Source organism: Chiloscyllium plagiosum, chromosome 18 (genome assembly GCF_004010195.1).
Source record: "Chiloscyllium plagiosum isolate BGI_BamShark_2017 chromosome 18, ASM401019v2, whole genome shotgun sequence".
Taxonomy (NCBI): Eukaryota; Metazoa; Chordata; class Chondrichthyes; order Orectolobiformes; family Hemiscylliidae; genus Chiloscyllium; species Chiloscyllium plagiosum.
The window spans coordinates 37,405,312-37,423,950 of NC_057727.1; the positions used below are offsets into that span (position 1 = coordinate 37,405,312).

Genomic DNA, 18,639 nt, shown 5'->3' on the forward strand with positions numbered 1-18,639 from the left:
GGGGGAGGGATTTGGAAACTAGTGAAATTAACATTGATGCCATGTGCTTGAAGGATCCCAAGGTGGAAGATGAGGTGTTCTTCCTCCAGTCATCGGGTGGCTTGGATTGGCCGGTGGAGAAGGCCCAGGACTTGCATGTCCTTGGTGGAACGGGAGAGGGAATTGAAGTCATTGGCCACAGGGCAGTGGGATTGTTGGGTGCATGTGACCCAGAGATGTTCCCCAAAATGCTGCGCTTGTTTGATGGTCTGTCTCCCCTATGTAGCGGAGACCACATTGAGAGCAACAGATACTGTAGATGAGGTGGGTGGATGTGCAGGAAAATCTCTGCCAGATGTGGAAGGATCCTTTGGGGCTTTTGACGGAGATGAGGGGGCAGGCATGGGCGCAGGTTTTACACCTCTTGTACTGGCAAGCAAAGGTGCCGGGTGTGGAGGATGGGTTGGTGGGGGATGGGGGGGGCATGGACCTAATGAGGGAGTCACGGAGGGAGTGTTCTCTGCAGAATGCTGATAGTGGTAGGGAAAGAAATATGTCTCTGATGGTGGGGTCTGATGCAGGTGGCAGACATGGCGGGGGATGATGCACTGTATCCTGAGATTAGTGGGGTGAAAGGTGAGGACCACGGGGAGGGTTGTGTCTAATTGCAGCTGGAGGGGTGGGGTTCGAGGGCAGAGGTGCAGGAAGTGGGGGAGATGCACTGGAGGGCATTGTTGATCACGTGGCGGGGAAATTCTGGTCCTGGAAATAGGAGGCCATCTGGGATGTCCTGGAGTGAAATTGGTCCTACAGAGAGTGGATACGGCAGAGTTGGTGGAATTGGGAGGTAAGGGATCATATTTTTACAGGGGGGCAGTGGGAGGAGGTGCAATCCAGGTAGTTGTCCATGTTGAATTGGTTGCCGGAGAGGCTCAGAAAGGGGAGGGAGGCATCCGAGATGGTCCAGGTGAACTTAAGGTCAAGCTGGAAGATGTTAGCGAAACTGATGAACTGTTCAACCACCTAGTGGGAGCATGAGTGGCACTGATACAGTCATCGATGTGGAAGAGGAAGAAGTGGGGGATAGTGCAGAGTAACTGAAGAAGATGGAGTGTTCCACATATCCGATGAACAGACAGGCATAGCTAGGACCCATGCAGGTGTCCATGGCTACCCCTTTGGTCTGAAGGAAGTGGGATGATTTGAAGAAGAAGTTGTTGAGGGTGAGGACCAGTTCCGCCAATCCAATGAGCATGTCGGTGTAAGGGTACTGATTGGGTCAGTAGGAGAAGAAACAACAGAGGGCTTGGAGGCCTTTGTCATGGCAGATGGATGTATAAAGAGACTGGATGTCCATGGTAAAGATGAGGTGTTGGGGGCTAGGGAAATGAAAGTCATGGAGGAGGTGGAGGCTGAGAGTGGTGTCCCAAATGTATGTGGTGATTTCCTGGATCAAGGAGGTCAGGACAGTGTCGAGCTATGAGGAGATAAGTTCGGTGAAGCAGGAGCAGGCGGAGACAATAGGTCGACCAGGTAGTCAGGTTTGTGGATTTTCCGTAAAAGGTAGAACCGGTGGTGCAGGGTTGAGAACTATGACTGCCTTGGTTGACTATTGTTTGAAATGTCGACTCTCCTGCTCCACTGATGCTGCCTGACCTGCTGTGCTGATCCAACGCCACACTTTGACTTTCTCTCTCCAGCATCTGCAGTCCTCACTTTCCCTCACTCTCCATATCCCTCTAAAGCCTTCCTATTCATACACCCATCCAGATACCTTTTAAATGTTGTAATTGTACCAGCCTTCACTTGGTCCTCTGGCAGCTCTGCGGGAACCCTTAGGTTCCTTTTAAATATTTCCTCACTCACCTTAAACCCATACCTTCTAGTTTTGAAAGTCCCCACCCCACCCTATCCATGCCCCTCATGATCTATACACTCTCATGCCCCTCTATATGGTCACCTCTCAGCCTCCAAAGCTCCAGGGAAACTAGCTCCCGCATGTTCAGCGTTTCCCTATACCTCAACTCCTTCAGTCCTGACAACATCCTTATAAATATTTTCTGAACCTTTTCAGGTTTCAAAACAATATCATTACCACTGAAAATATCAAGGGATATAACTCAACTGATTCATGCAGGGTATTATCATAAAATATTGGTGTTTAATATAAGTGATCTAAATGAAAAGTGACATTTTTACAGTACACTCAAACTACAAGAAACAATTACCTTATCAATGACAATGTTTGATTAAACCTGTTTGGCCCTAAACAGCATATTACAATAAGGGAATGAACTGCCACTGAATCTCATAGTTCTTGCAGCATCAAAGCCATTTTCTACTTCTGTCACTTTTTTTAATGACTCATAACAATGTTCTTGCACTTGGAAATGCAACATTACCTGAAAATCAAGTTGTTGCGTTGCTTATCATGATTAACAAACTACCATTTCTGCTTTGTAACAAACTAACTATGAGTGAAGGCAATCATTGGTGTAAATGGTACTGGTTTGACAAGCTCTAAAGAATTTAACTGCAATTGCAGACTTTGTGGAGTTCCAAACCTTTCATTTCCAGCTCTCACCAAAAAAAAACTAATTCCTGAGTGACAAAATCATGGTTTCCGTGATCTATCAGGCCACTTTCACAGTAACTGCTCACTTTTAAAAAATTCCTTCCAGACAAAAGATTATTGCCCAAGATTGATCATTAAATAGATGATAATTTTAAAAATTGCAGTTTAACATATGTACAGGACTATTGCCCATGTAGTTCTGTACCAGTAACTGAACTTTACCTATTCTACTTTATCTTGTCTCATCGATAGATCTTTCTAATCATTTTTGCCATGTATTATTCTAGCTATTCCTTTGATACATCTGTATTATATACCTCAACTATGTTGATTAGTAGAAAGTTTCATTTTCTAATCACTGAGTAAATATTAATATTTAAAATACAAAGTTGAGAAACTGTTTGACCAGTGTCAAGATGGAGAAGGAAAATATTGACAAGTTCCAATAACAGTCCCAGCGATCCGATTTCTAGTTAACATAGTCTATTCAGTGCAATGCAGACAGCAGGCAAAGTTTGCACTGCCCACTATAGCAACCAGATAGCCTGACATTAAGTGGTCTCCTGAGTGGTTGCATACCCCAATTAGTGCAAGGCCACTACCGCCTAAAGCGAGCTTGCAATATTTAAAAGCCAGCCTGCACCTGCTTGAAGTGCCTGGGGCGTTTGTACTCAGTGGAACAAAAACAAAAGGGTAGGAAGTGGTTCTCTGATGCTGCACTTGGGATTTTTGTGTAAGAGGTAGAGAGAGGCCCCCTCCCACAGAGGGTCAGGACGCCATCCAATACACAGTGAGAAGACAATGGGAGCAGTGAGCCATTGCTGTTAATGCAATCAGTCTAGTCCTGAGCAGATGGATGTAGGGCAAGAAATAATTTGATGTCTTGAAGTGTGGTCAAGGCCAGTCAATGCATCTTCAAATGTTAATCCACAGAAATAAACCACCAGTCCCTGAACATGGTTCCAATTGCCCTCCTGTCAAGTATTGTAGAGCTGCAATGTCAACTTCTACCAGCTTGTGATTGGTGCAGTTTGCTGCCACCATCCTCTTTCCTTGATGAGCCTAGTTAGTTTAGAATGATAGAGGAAAATCACCAGTGAATATTAATGAAAAAGAGGCTCTTGTCTGAAACAAGATGTAGTTTATTGTGTGAAACAATTAGGATAAATTTACACCAGTAGTTTAGACATTATTATGGAGATTGTGGGTACAGCTCTTGACCCTATAAAATCCTAAGATGTTCTGTCTTTCTTCAATGACCCCCTGCCGTCTGAGGCAGAGTTCCAAAATTGCACAGCTGTCTGAGAGATAAAAACCTTTTCATCTGTATCATGGAAGGGCACTTTTTATATATATATACAGCACCCTCTGGTTTTGGTCTCACCCACAAGAGGAAACATCTTTTTCACGTTCATCTTGTCAAGACTGTTCAGGATTCTATTTACTTCAGTCAAGTCATCCTTTACACTTCTAAACTCAAGTGGAAACAAATCCAGTCTGTTTAACCTTTCCTCATAAGACAACCCACTCATTCCAAGTATCAATCTAGTAAACTTCCCCTGAATCATCTCCAATGTATTTATCTGCTTATTTAAACAAAAAGAGCAAAATTGTAAATAGTATTCAAGGTGTGGTCTCACCAATACCCCACATAACTGAAAGATATCATTACTTTTATGTTCCAAAGCCTCTCATAATAAAAGATAACATGCTATTAGATTTCTTAATTGCTTACCGTTGTTCTTATATTTTGTGATTCATGCACGGGAAGACCTAGAACCACCTGCAACTCTGAACTTTGCAGTTGTTCTCCATTTAAGTAATATTCTGCTTTTTCATTCTCCCTACCAAAGTAAACATTTTAACAAAAAAATCTGTTCCTTCCTGCAATTCCCTGATCATCATTTCCCATATTTCTGTATTGCCCTCATGCCTTAATTCTACCATTTTTATTATCTTTACTCGAGCTTGATAGTTCATCCTTTTTTTTCTATGTTTCAGGCACTTTCCAGTTCCCTAGTTATACAGTTCTCTAACATACCGGTCCCATCACAGTTGAGGTGCAGACCCTCCCAACACTTCAGCCTCTAATTTCCCCAGCACTGATGCCAGTACTCCACAAATTAGTACTTACGTAACCAATATCAGTCCTTAAGCCACATATTCATCTCTCTAACCTTATACGTAGTCAGCTAATTATCACATGGCTTTGGTACTAATGCACAGATGATAATCTTTGCAGTTCTGATTTTCAATTTGTGCCAGCTGTACATATTGTCTAAGCTGATACACTTTACTTGACAAATCTATGTCACTGGAAAATAGATGGAGCACACCAATAGAAACCTCCTAGTCCAATTCCAAATTCCTGTCCAGCCTGAGCGGATATCCCAAATGCTGGCACTGGGCAGGCAATATAGTCTTCTGAATTCGTGCTCATGGTTGCACGGAAGTGTCTACTCTTCCTCATTATACTGTTCCTATTACCACTACGTTCCCTCTAGCTCCTCCTAGTTGAATGGCTTCCTGTACCATGATGCCACGACTAGTGCAATCCTCCTTCATCCAAACTGGCAGAGAGCATCTTAAACCTTTTGGAGAATTGCAAAGGTTGAGGTTCCTGCAATCCATCCATCAGGGTCCCCTCACCAAACTTCTGTTACTTGACCCCTTAACAACCAGAGAGAGAAGTTACGCAGGCCGTGATGACAGAGAAAGGAACTCCGCCGTGTTAAGGGTTCAAAATTCATTGGGCAGAAGTGATTGATAGACTGTTGGCACCGGGATCAAGTAAGATGCATTCAAGGACTTTGAAGTAAAAAGGAGTAGAAATTGCAGGGGTACTGGCCACAATCCTTCAGTCTTCCCTAGATTCCCACGAGGAGGTTGAACAGTTCATCCACTACACTAACACCTTCCACCCCGACCTCAAATTCACCTGGACAGTCTCGGACTCCTCCCTCCCCTTCCTAGACCTTTCTGTTTCTATCTCAGGCGACCGAATCAACACGGACATCTACTACAAACCAACCGACTCCCACAGCTACCTGGACTACACCTCCTCCCATCCTGCCCCCTGTAAAAACGCCATCCCATTCTCCCAATTCCTTCGTCTCCGCCGCATCTGCTCCCAGGAGGACCAGTTCAAAATACGCACAACACAGACGGCCTCCTTCTTCAAGGACCGCAATTTCCCCCCCGACATGGTCGACGGTGCCCTCCACCGCATCTCCTCCACTTCCCGCTCCCCCGCCCTTGAGCCCCGCCCCTCCAAGTCAGTGGTTGGTAAGTTGTTGCAGGGGTTTATGAGGCACATGTTCGGCTTGCATTTTGAAAGGTAATGACTGATTAGGGATAGTTAACATGGCTTTGTGCAAGCGATATTCCCCAAGGGAAACTTCCATATCCGCCACAGATTCACCTGCTCCTCCACCCACATCATCTACTGCATCCGCTGCAGCCGGTGTGGCCTCCTCTATATTGGGGAGACAGGCCGCCTACTTGCGGAGCGATTCAGAGAGCACCTCTGGGCCACCCGGACGAACCAATCCAACCACCCTGTAGCACAGCATTTCCACTCCCCCTCCCACTCCACCGAGGATATGCAGGTCATTGGACTCATCCACCGCCAAACCACAACAATGCGACGGTCGGAGGAGGAGCGTCTTATCTTCCGACTGGGATCCCTCCAACCGCAGGGGATGAACTTGGACTTCACCAGTTTCTTCATCCCCCCTCCCCCCACCTTGTCTCAGCCGGATCCCTCCAGCCCGGCACCGCCTTCCTGACCTGCAGTCTTCTTCTTGACCTCTCCGCCTCCATCCTACTCCGACCTATCACCCTCACCTTGACCTCTTTCCACCTATCACATTTCCAACGCCCCTCCTCCAAGTCCCTCCTCCCTACCTTTTATCTTCTCCTGCTGAACACTCTCTGCTCATTCCTGAAGAAGGGCCTGTGCCCGAAATGTCGAATCTCCTGTTCCTGGATGCTGCCTGACCTGCTGTGCTGTTCCAGCAATAAAGTTTCAACTTTGATCTCCAGCATCTGCAGACCTCACTTTCTCTTCCCTAGATTAGGGCAAGCTGACAGAAGACTTGAAAATTGTAAACATTATGGCCTCATTCAAGGAAGATTGTAAGAATAAACTTAGGAATTACAGACCAGTCAGTTTAACTTCAGTGGTGGAAAGCTTTTCAAGACCATGGTTTGGGATAGAAATAGTAGTCACATGGGAAAAGGCAGGTTGATTAGGAAGTCAGCATGGATTTCTGAAGAGGAAGTCATTTTTAACTAACCTGCTGGAGGTTTCTGAAGAGGTAACAAAAAGGTTCAAAGAGGGCTATACTACTGGTGTGGTGTACATTAACTTTTTGCAGTTTTAAGACAGTGCCACACAACAGGCTTGTAAAGAACACTATAAAAGCCATGGATTAAAAGGGCCAATAGCAACATGAATACAAAATTATCTGAAGGATAGGAAACAGAGTAATAGTCAATGAATATTTGCTGGGCTGATGAAAGGTTTGTAGTGGAGTTTCCCAAGGTTTGCTGTTGAGACCCTTGCCTTTCCTGATTTGCATTAATGATCTAGATCTTGGTGTGCAGGGGGCAATATCAAAATAGTGCATTTATCTGCGCGTGCAGACATCAAGAGCCACTGTGTAAAAAAAAATGTGATCCTCCCCTGCAACAAAGTCCAATTTCATGCCATTATGTCATCTCTTCTGGCACAAAGACCATCAGCCAGTCCAGTCCAGCTTACCCCCTTATAGAGCAGTGCATGTCAAACTGGGGAACATGTGAGATGTTGCCTCCAACCAGGAAGGATCCCAGATTTTTAATATCACGCTGTCAACCAACTGGCAGTGCTGCTAGGGTGGCTGCTGCCTCGACAGCAACATGTGGTCCAGGACCAGGATCAACGGTGGCTGGATGTGAGTAATGGTTGGAGAGGGGTGGTTGGGGTTGTAATGGAGGGTGACGGAATAATGGGGAGGGTGTGATGGGGAGGGGGCTGGTTTGTGGTAGATATCAGACAGCAAGGCCAGGTCTCGTCTCTCAAGCAATGTTCCCTTGAGGCTGCATGACGAGGCAGCAGCTTGGAGCTCCCACACAACCTGAATATAGTGCCAATGTATTGAATTCTGCATTGCTGCATCACAAGGACCTCAGACGTAGGAAAGAAAATTAGAGGGAATTTGGCTGAAATGGAGAGGTGGTCCACCTGCTGATGTTGGGTCCAATGTTTGGATAAGAGAACTCCTGTTACACAGGAGCCTGTAAAGAGATCTATACAAGCCTCTGACTCATCACGGTTATAGAGTCATAGAGATGTACAGCATGGCAACAGACCCTTTGGTCCAACCCATTCATGCCGACCAGATATCCCAACCCAATCTAGTTCACCTGCCAGCACCCGGTCCATATCCCTCCAAACCCTTCCTATTCATATAGCCATCCAAATGTCTCTCAATTGTACCAGCCTCCACCACTTCCTCTGGCAGCTCATTCCATACATGTGCCACCCTCTGCATGAAAAAGTTGCCCCTTAGGTCTCTTTTATATCTTTCCCCTCTCACCCTAAACCTATGCCCTCTAGTTCTGGACTCCCCGACTCCAGGGAAAAGACTTTGCCTATTTACCCTATCCATGCCCCTCATAATTTTGTAAACCTCTATAAGGTCACCCCTCAGCCTCTGATGCTCCCAGCCTGTTCAGCTTCTCCCTGTAGCTCAGATCCTCCAACCCTGGCAACATCCTTGTAAATCTTTTCTGAACTCTTTCAAGTTTCACAACATCTTTCTGATGGGAAGGAGACCAGAATTGCATGCAATATTCCAACAGTGGCCTAACCAATGTCCTGTACAGCTGCAACATGACCTCCCAACTCCTGTACTCAATACTCTGACCAATAAAGGAAAGTATACCAAACGCCTTCTTCACTATTCTATCTACCTTATAACAGATATGAACATTATTTGACCATTCCAAGGGCCTTAATTGACAGAAGCATGAGAAAACTCTCTATGGGCCTGCCTACTACTGCCTTAATTGGAGCAGTCGTGGGAAGGAAGTGGGACAACCTCCTCACCGCTATCTTATTTGCTGAAGAGAACTCCCATCGTCAAACTAAACAAAGGGAGGGCACAAAATTCAACTCCATGTTCTTTCTGAAGGGAATTCCGGAGTTAGAAATTTATATTCATGAAGAGTTCGACTTCCAGTAGTGGGGCAAAGGAGGTTGGGAGTGTCGGGTGGGGTGGGGTGGGGGTGGGGGGTCACATTAGAAGGCAATCAAGGGGCTGAAAGAGTTCTTGGAGAATTATTGTTCTGGAAGATATTCCAGAGATCGGAGATAGGAAGTCACGAAGGACATGATTTTGGTATGACTGCTGATTAACTTCTGGTGTAATGGAGGAGATGCTGGTAATATCATTGGATGGGTAATCTAGAGGCACAAGCTAATGCTCTGGTGAAATGGGTTTGAATCTTACCATGGCAAGATGGTAAAATCTGAATACAAAAAAAAATTCTGGAGAAGTAAATGGTGATCCATAATGTCATTTAAAAAATGCATCTGGTTCACTTATGCTCTTCAGGGAAAGAAGTCTGTCATCCTTACCTGGTCTGGCCTACATGTGACTACAGACCCATAGTAATATGGAGTTATACAGTCATAGAGATGTACAGCATGGAAAAAGACCCTCAGTCCAACTTGTCCATGTTGACCAGATAGTCTAAATAAATCTCGTCCCATTTGCCAGCAGTTGGCCCATATCCCTCAAAACTCTTCCTATTCATATATCCATCCAAATGCCTTTTAAACGTTATAATTGTACCAGCCTCATCACTTCTCTATGGATGACTTAACTGCTTAATGGCCAATAAATGTTGGCCTAGCTAGCAATACCCACAGCCTGTCAACAAATAAAATAATCTCAGCTGTTTTGAAGAACTCTCACCTATGGCCCAAGATACTTAGAGTTTCCTGGGGAGGAAAGGAGACTCCTCAATGGGTGCCGTTGAAGCCCAGCTTGAAAGAAAGGGAAATTGGAAAGGATTATGCACATTGAGAGCTGAAAGTCATCGTGTAAAACTCAGAGTCATAGTTCCTTTCTCCTCGGTGTGTGAAGGAACAAGAAGTGGTGGGGACTGGTACAATCACAATATTTACAAAGCATCTAGATCAGTACATAAATAGGAAGGGCTTAGAGGAGTATCAGCCAAATGCTGGTAAATGGGGCTAGATCAATTTAAGATATATAGTCAGAATGGATGAGTTGGACCAAAGGATCTGTTTCTGTGCTGTACAACTCTATAACTCAGTGACATGATAGGGTACATTGAAAACAAAAAATCAAATGGAGATTTGCTGCAGTTCCGCTCAATTTTTATTTTGCAAACATAATCAGAATGCATCAGAAAAAGACTGTACATTTCTTGGAAATGAGCTCAGGTGGCTATCTGATTCTTTGAAACGGAAGCTAATTGTGTATACTGTACATCCTGCTTGAATACAACTGTGTGATTTGACCTACATGCAATTCTAACCACCGGGTCAGCATTGCTGGTGCCAGTAAAGGTCACTTGCATGTGTGTCTGGCTCCTTCCCAGACACCACAGGTGTGTTTAAAACATCAGTCAATACTCAGTGCATAGATCAACCAAACATATCTCTAATGCTTTGCTTGCCGGGGTAAAGGGTCTATTACTTTCCTCACAGGAAAGCATCAGGGATGTGAAGGACATAGCAGTTTATTTGTTTTGTATTTTTTCTTCACAGTGTCAGAAGTGATGAAAACCACTGCCATCTATATTCCTAGATACAATTCCTTGGACTTCCATTTTATCAGTGGTCAGGTGACTGGGGCACTCGAGAGTCAATCCTACTGTTGTGGGTTTGGAGTCACATATAGCCGATATCAATTCTGTAGGCAAAACTAGACAAATTTTAAGGCATTCGACATGACTGTCATTAGATTAGCTGTTTATTCTAGTTTCTTTTGAATTTAAGTTTCTCCATTTGTCAAAGAAGCAGCCCATTCTGCCCATCAAGTCTACACTGACCCGCCAATGAACATCCCACCCAGACCCACCCCATTCTTGCAATTCCCATTGCTAATCCACCTAGCTTCTGAACACTATGGGCAATTTCCCATTGCCAATCCCTCTAACTTGCACATCTTTGGATTGTTGAAGGAAACGGGAGCACCCGGAGGAAACCCACACAGACACAGAGAGAATACGCAAACTCCACACAGACAGTTGCTCAAGGGTGGAATTGGACTCAGTTTTCTGTGAGGTGCTGTGAGGCAGCAGTGCTAATCACTGAGCCACCATGTTGCCTAATGGGATTCCACAGTGGGATTCAAACCCATGTCCTCAGAACATTAGCCTGGGGTTCTGAATTACTAGTCTAATGGCATTACCACCATGCCACTGCCTCTCCAGTGACAAGTGAGATCCAGCAGATTGTTGGAATTATGCTGTCAGGCACGAGGTCCAATTTTCAATTAGCCTGACTTCTGCCTCCCAGCATTGTCAGTTGGGTGCCAAATAATTGCTGGAGTTGTTTTCATCATCTTGATTGGATCAGGGAAAGGTCTTAGCGCTGACCTAACTCTGTCATGACCCTAGCTAGCCAATAGGACTCTCCCAGTTATCTTGACTGGCAAGTTCAGGTTGATGCTGTAGCTGCCCCTGAAGAAATGGGAAGAAACATTAAAGAGCCACACAGCTGCAAAGGTTACAATAATTATTTTAAGAGTTTGGCCAAGGTAAACTTTAAGGGCAATTGGAGGGAGATGAGGATTCTTTTCTGACCTCAGTATTTCCAAAACTTAGGTCAACTCTTGGCAATATTCTGAGTCTACAAGAAATTTGAGAAAATGCCATTTGTTGGTGTGGATGGGAAAGAAATTGACCACGAATTACAAATTGCTCACGGAACAGCTAATATTTACATTGTTAAGAGATGGCTAGCAATGGTCTGAAAAGAAAAGAGAGAAAAATTGGGCTTGGGGCAATTATTACTACTAGTTAAGATATTATCCTGCCAGATTTCACAGAACCATACAATAATATGGTGGTGGCAATTTGGCCCATTGTTTCGGTGCTGGTTCTTGGACTGAGCCGTATTTGGAATGGGATAACTGAGGAAAATCCAGACCAAAGACTGAAAAAAGTAAAGAAAAGATTTACAATTAAAAATGTAAAATATCTAACACCTGCATATTAATTTATTCGTAAGGAACAAAGGAACAGGAGTAGGCCATTCAGCTCATTGAGCCTATCCTGCCCTTCACTATGATCATGGTTGATTGAATATTTAAATGAATTTTACTTACCTCATATCCATAACTCTGTACACCCTTCACAATCAGAAATCTACATCTTAAACACACTCAAAGAATGAATGTCCACAGCTCTATGTAGTAGAGAATTCCAAAGGTTCACAACCCTCTGAGTAATTTCTCCTCATCTCTGGTCCAAATGCATCCCCTTTATTTTCAATAGTGTCCCCAGGTTCTACACTGCCCATTCAGGGGAATCTCCTTACTTGCACATATCCTGTCTATCACTAAAGTATTTTGCAACTTCAATGAGATCATCTCTCATTCATGGAAACTCCAGAGAATACAGGCCTACTTTTCTCAATCTCTCTTTACAAGACAGTTTCAGCATTCCAGGAATGTTTAGTGCACCTCCTCTCTGTGGCAAAAATATCTATCCAACTACCTCAAGAGCACTACATTTCTTTATCAATAACCTTCCGAAATAAGACTCTCACAATACAGTTTATTGGAAGTATATATTGAATGTATTGATATTTTAGCTTTTCATTTTTAACCAAACCTTCTGCTGTAACATTACACAGAAAACAGCGAGGGCAGTAGTGGGTTGTATTCAAGACCATGGCCTTGAGAACTGTTCTTTTGGCATATAGCACAAATGTAAAATTGGAACCATTAATAATAAGGTTGTTCTATTAACAATAGAAGTGACTCACCCTGCTTTCCAGCATGCTGGCAAAGTAACAACCTTTGTTAATACTTTCTGAACACTGAGAATGTACTTATCTTTTTGTCTGGAAATGTGATGCAGTAATTAGTTGCATACTGTTTTTAACAAAAAACACAAGAAGTATTCACCACAATGATAAAAATGTGATCACATTAACCTCTGGGAAATTTCTAATAAGATATTCAATGTGTGGTTGAAAGCTCACACTGTTAATATACCTTAATCCACCCACTTTACACTTGAATGTTGTGATAATTCAATGACTACGAAATCAGCCCTGGTACATATTTACACAGTATTCCCTATTTCTCAGCTACCAAAATCAAATATCATCAGGCAATGTACAGTAATGATGTTGCAGACATTAATATGCTTTTGTACGTGTCATGAGCCATCAAGGTCACAGTATATATACTGTTATTTATCATTGGAACAAACATGGTTATCAAACAGGAAATAACAAACTGGGAACAGACGATGTACTATGATGATGAAAAGGTAGCATGGTTCACCTCAAAGAGCAAATGACATTTTTTTCTTTCTAATGAATTCAGATATTTGCTGTCTACTACATTACACTCTATTTTACCTTGTTTAACAATGTATGATGTGGCTACAGGAAGCTATTTAAAATCAATGACAGCAGCAATACTCCAGTGTAAGGTGTACTGTTTGAATGAAGCAACTCTGATCTTAACCTATTGCTCCATACATTTCACCTTGCTGTGTGATAAAGCAACATGAACCATATTTTGCATTGTATATTTAATTTTTTCTCCTCAAAATAGATGGAAAAGCCTTACTTACAGAAAATGTGAAATCCTGTTCAGATTGAAGGGAAATGTTATTTTTAACTCCCTGAGTTATGCAAATATAAGCAGATAGAGGACTGAGTGAGACAATTTCCATAAAATTAAGATCTCAGACAGCTTATGGAAATCACTGGTGCCAGTGAACTTTGAAGGGTAACGGACCCAAATTCATTAAAAAAAAACAACCTCCCTGAATTGCAAGGATATGCTGAATTAGGGTACGTTTTCCTAGAAATCAACAAGTTCTTGTGTGAAATTGAAATTAACTTGATTTTCCTTGGGTATCAAACTGTGCCCTGGTAGTCAATCATTGCTCACTGGATTTCTGGTACTTCTGCCTGTTATCACTACCATTTCATATGTGCTGAAACTAACTTGCTGGTCCAAAGAAAAAACAAAAGATCTGGTAGACGTTGCTATACTGAGAAATGGATACCGAGCAATCTCAAGTTACGTTCAACCACTGCCCATTTCACTAACCACTGGATCCATGTCCAATCTCATTATTTGGTTGATTGATTTATTGGCTGTGATGAGAATAAAGCCATGCCAGGCAGTTATCTACTTCCTGAACCCAGGAGCTAAAAGTCTGTGTGCAGAGTATGACATAATCTATCCCCTGCTACACCTTGTACACCAAGTATAATTCTATAGAGAAGGAGGAGGCATTGACTGGTACCAGGCCCACCAGGCTTTAAGGTGCTACTGATTCCTACTAAGGAATAGCTTCTCTGACATCATTACAAATGAGGGCCAGAAAATTCAATGGTCACATCTTTCTTCCACCCATACTCTCAGACATTGACTTCAGAGCTTGCAGATAGATATAAAACTCCATGCAGAGGCTTCTATCTCAATATTTTGGGTCTCACAGCTCAGAAACTGTGGGAAGGTTTTTTTTTTTCTGCCTCTCCTGGAAGAACACATTTACTTCCATTTCTCAGAACTCCAGATCTCTTGAACTCTGAGAATGACTGGTCTGAGTCTGACATCCTCACTAACATTAAGACCTGTAGGTGAAAGGCAGCAGACAAATATCACAAAATGATTAGGAAGGGGCAGACTGAGGGCCTGTGTGAGACATGAACCATTGCAGTCCATGTCGTGCAGTGACACTCTCAGTGATTTTGGGACGGAAGCTCCAAGAGTAATACACAATGACAGGGTATTTGACAAGTTCCAAGTCAAAATGAAGTGTGGCTTAGAAGGCACTTCTAACTTTGACTTGTCTTACTCTTCTAAGTGGTCGAGTTAGAAGACCTCTAACTTTAGGGTCTTCTAAATTTGACTTTGGAAGATGCTGTCAAAGGAGCCTGGTGAATTTTGTGTTGCACTTTTCAGATGTTATACATTGCTGCCACTGTATATTAGTGGAAAAGGGAGCGAATGTTCAAAGTGAGATACCAATCAAGCAGACGATTTTGTCCGAGGTAGCATTACATTTCTTGGGTGTGGTTCGCATTGCACTCATCCAGACAAGTGGAGAGTGTTCAATCGCACTCCTAACTCGTGCCTCATGGATGGTGGCAGGCATTGGGGTACAGGAGGTAAGTTACTCACTGCAGAATTTCTAGCGAGTATCTAGAGTATCTATCTAGTGGTTCCCAACCAGTCCAATATCAAGGAACACTGCAATGACACAAACAACTCTATGACACATCCATTTTTTTTGTTGAAATAATTACATTTACTTTTATATACGATGATTACACTCTTACTGGAGAGGTTCGCAACAGAATGCATAAAACAAGCATACAACAACTTCTCCTTTTCGGCTGAGAATCTATTCTAAGACTTAAATCAGCAGCTTAAATAAATAAAAATCTAAAAACATTCACATTAAAATCAATGCTAATGTAGAGATATGTTCAGGCAGGCTGGCTAGTTCAACCATCATTTAACAACTGTGTGCCTCTTTACCACACATACACAGTTCTTCTCATCCCAGAGATATGATAATCAATCATCGCCTATGCTCAGACCAAATGCTTGGGCCTGTGCACGTGCTGCATAATTAGTGGCCAAATGTTCACACATGCACGGTGCCAAATCTTTGTTCATGTATGGTAACACAAAACTATGTGAAGTGGCGCTGCTTCCTGAGAATTTTGCAGCACACTTCTCATCTTGCTAAGGCACAGTGGTTGAAAACATTTGTTTTAACCTGGTCTTCTAGCCACAGTATTTATATAGCTGGTCCAGTTCATTTTTTGGTCAATTGTAATGCCCAGGATGTTGGCATTGGGAGATTCAGAGATGGAAGTATTATCGAATGCCTAGTACCTGTAGGTACTAACTACAATGGTAAAAGGGCTGGAAAAACACCAAGGGTGAGCAAAGTCTATGTCAGTTTAATGGACAAAAGCACAGATCAAGGTTCTATGGATGCCAGTGCACTGAAGTGGAGAAGACGAAGAAACAAGTTTGCGAACTGCAGCTACATTTTAAACTCCATTCACATCTTCGAACATTTTCAATGTGTGGTGAATGAACACGCTTAGTATTCAAATACTGATGAAGGCATTTGCACCATGTCATGAGTGCTTTAGTGCATGAAATGCAGGCACAATCTGGATTATTGATGTGAGAATGGGAGGGGAAGGGACTCAGAGTACAGCATGCACTCCCTTTTTGATGTAATGCATTGGACACTCAGCCTGTGTAGCACAAGATGGTGCACATGCTGTGACAACTGACCTGATCTAGACATAGAGCAGACAGTAGGCTGCTGAAGGTGAAGTTCTAATGCTTGAGGGAGGGTGGAGAGGGTTGGTGGAAGATGCTGGGGCAGTGTAGCCAGGATAGTGCGTGCTACATAATCCTGGCACGCTGTGCTTTGTACAATTGGAGAAGGCAATGAAGTGATGTTCTGGATGCTGAAAAACTGTAGAAAAGGGAGTAATCGTCCAAGGAGGAGGACGAAGGCACTGGGGAGTAGGAAGCTGTCCATGTACATGACACAGCTCAGCTGGCCTCAGGTGCCACAAGCCAGACAGAACCTAAAAGGACACTTGCTTCCAACAGATGGGTACAGCAGATCATAATGGAATATTAAGTTATCATTAGTCATATATCCGCACTTGTTTCCATCATGGGGGTGAACTGCAGCATGTATAGCTTTCATTTCTTTCTGCTTTCTCTGGCTATAAACAAAAACTCATGTTTGGAATTGTCAAACTGTTTGCCGATATGTGATATTCCCCAGTTGACAATGATCAAATTTGGGTCGCCAATGGAGATTGGAGACAGAGTGGCAGTGACTTACAGAGGGTGTTTAGATGGAAAGTAGCAAAGGAAAAGTAAACTGTGTAACCTGTTGGTTAAACAGTGACTAAGGTGAGAGATTAGAGTTATATATGCAAAGTAGTCTCATTCATGCCAGTTATGTGCAATACGTAGCATGGCTTTGAGTCAGCTGTGCCATTCAGTTGTCAGTGACGGGCAATGCCAATTTTAAAATGGCACAGGTGCCAAGGATATTAATCTTTCAACAGATATCCACTAAGAGACACATTGTTCCCAGAACAATACTTGGTAAGATAGGGCTAGAATTGGATGGGAAGTTCGCTAAGATACAGTGAGAGATCTCACTCGACCTTGTGGCAAATAACACACATGAAAATAGTCAACATAACTGACTCTTTTCCAAAAAAATAAGGAAGATTTAGCTCTTATTTTCTTTCTCTTTCTGTGGATGCTGCCTGAGTTAAGTTTCTATAACACTTTTTGTTTTCATTCTCTCATCTACTTGATCAAATCCTCTGAACAAAATGAAAAGTTTGACCATATCACCACTTACTCTTCTCGATTCCAGGAAATACAAATTCTAGTTTGTCTAATCCCTCCTCGTATTTTAACTTTTAGAAGCCAGTATTAATCAACATTGAATTCTTTCCAAGGCCAATACACACATCCCCAGGTTGAGAAAGGCTTCAGTTCTTGAGTCTATTTGCAACACAGAATGGTGGCTCAGTGGTTAGCACTGCTGCCTCACAGCACCAGGGACCCAGGTTCAATTCCAGCCTTCCTGTGTCTGTGTGGGTTTCCTCCAGGTGCTCTGGTTTCCTCCCACAGTCTAAAGATGTACAGGTCAGGTGAATTGGCCATGCTAAATTGCCCATAGTGTTAGATGCATTCAAGGAAAATGGGCCTGGGTGGGTTGCTCTTCGGAGGGTCGGTGTGGACTTGTTGGGCCGAAGGGCCTGTTTCCACAATATAGGGAAGCTAATCTAGTCATAATGCTGGACAATATAAAGAAGCTTTTTGTTAAGTAAAGGAATGGTTTGTATGCCGGATCTTTAAAATTAATCTTAAACCACTCTTGCATAAGTATGAGTGTTTGTAAGTCAGACGTTTGTAAATCTGGGACCTCTGTACATCCTTCCTGAGGTGTGGTTCCCAGAACAGTTCATAGTTTTTTAGTCATGGCCAAACTAGAGTTTGGTACACCTGGACATAATTTATATATAAAATACAAGAACATATAAGGGTCAAAATTCTATTACCTGTTTTGATTATTTTCGATCTGTTCATAACATTATAATGATCTAGGTACACAGACATCCCCTGTATCTAGCACTTCCGCATTGAGAAATGACCCTGTTCTGTACTTTCTAAATGTAAAGTGGTGATCTTACATTTGCTTACATTGAAATCCATTTGCCAGATTTGTTTTTTCACTAAATATTTTTATTCATTCATAGGCTGTAGGTGTCGCTGACTAGGCCAGCATTTATTGTCCATCCCGAATTGCCTCGAGGGCAGTTGAGAGTCAACCACACATTGATGTGTGCCTGGAGTCACATGTAGGCCAGACCAGGTAAGGATAGCATTTTCCTTCCCCAAAGGACATAAGTGAACCAGATGGGTTTTTCTGACAATTGATAATGCTCATCTTAAGCCTCTTAATTCCACATTCTTATCGAATGCAAATTCTACCATCTGCCATAGCAGGATTTGAAACTAGGTCCCTAGAACATTATCTAGGTCTCTGCATTAACCGTCCAGTGATAATACCATGAGGCATCGTCTTCCCCTATTAATATCTATTAATCTATTAATATCTGGAATATTATTTTTCATGCGCACTGCTTACAATGTTGTCTATCAGAGTGTCATCACCATGTTTGAAAATGTAACTTTCTAATACGACCTATCATTAATAAAACACAGTGAATAATTGAAGGCCCAACACAGATCCGAGTATCACAGATCATATCCCCATTCACTCCCGCTAATCACAGGACC

The 18,639-nt window shown here is 42.8% G+C and overlaps 1 protein-coding gene across 29 annotated transcripts in view; it reads right to left on the reverse strand.

The window, feature by feature from the left end:
- cadpsa (Ca2+-dependent activator protein for secretion a) overlaps positions 1-18,639 on the reverse strand; it is a 585,960-nt gene that overhangs the window by 330,931 nt on the left and 236,390 nt on the right. The gene's annotated exons all lie outside the window — the stretch shown is intronic.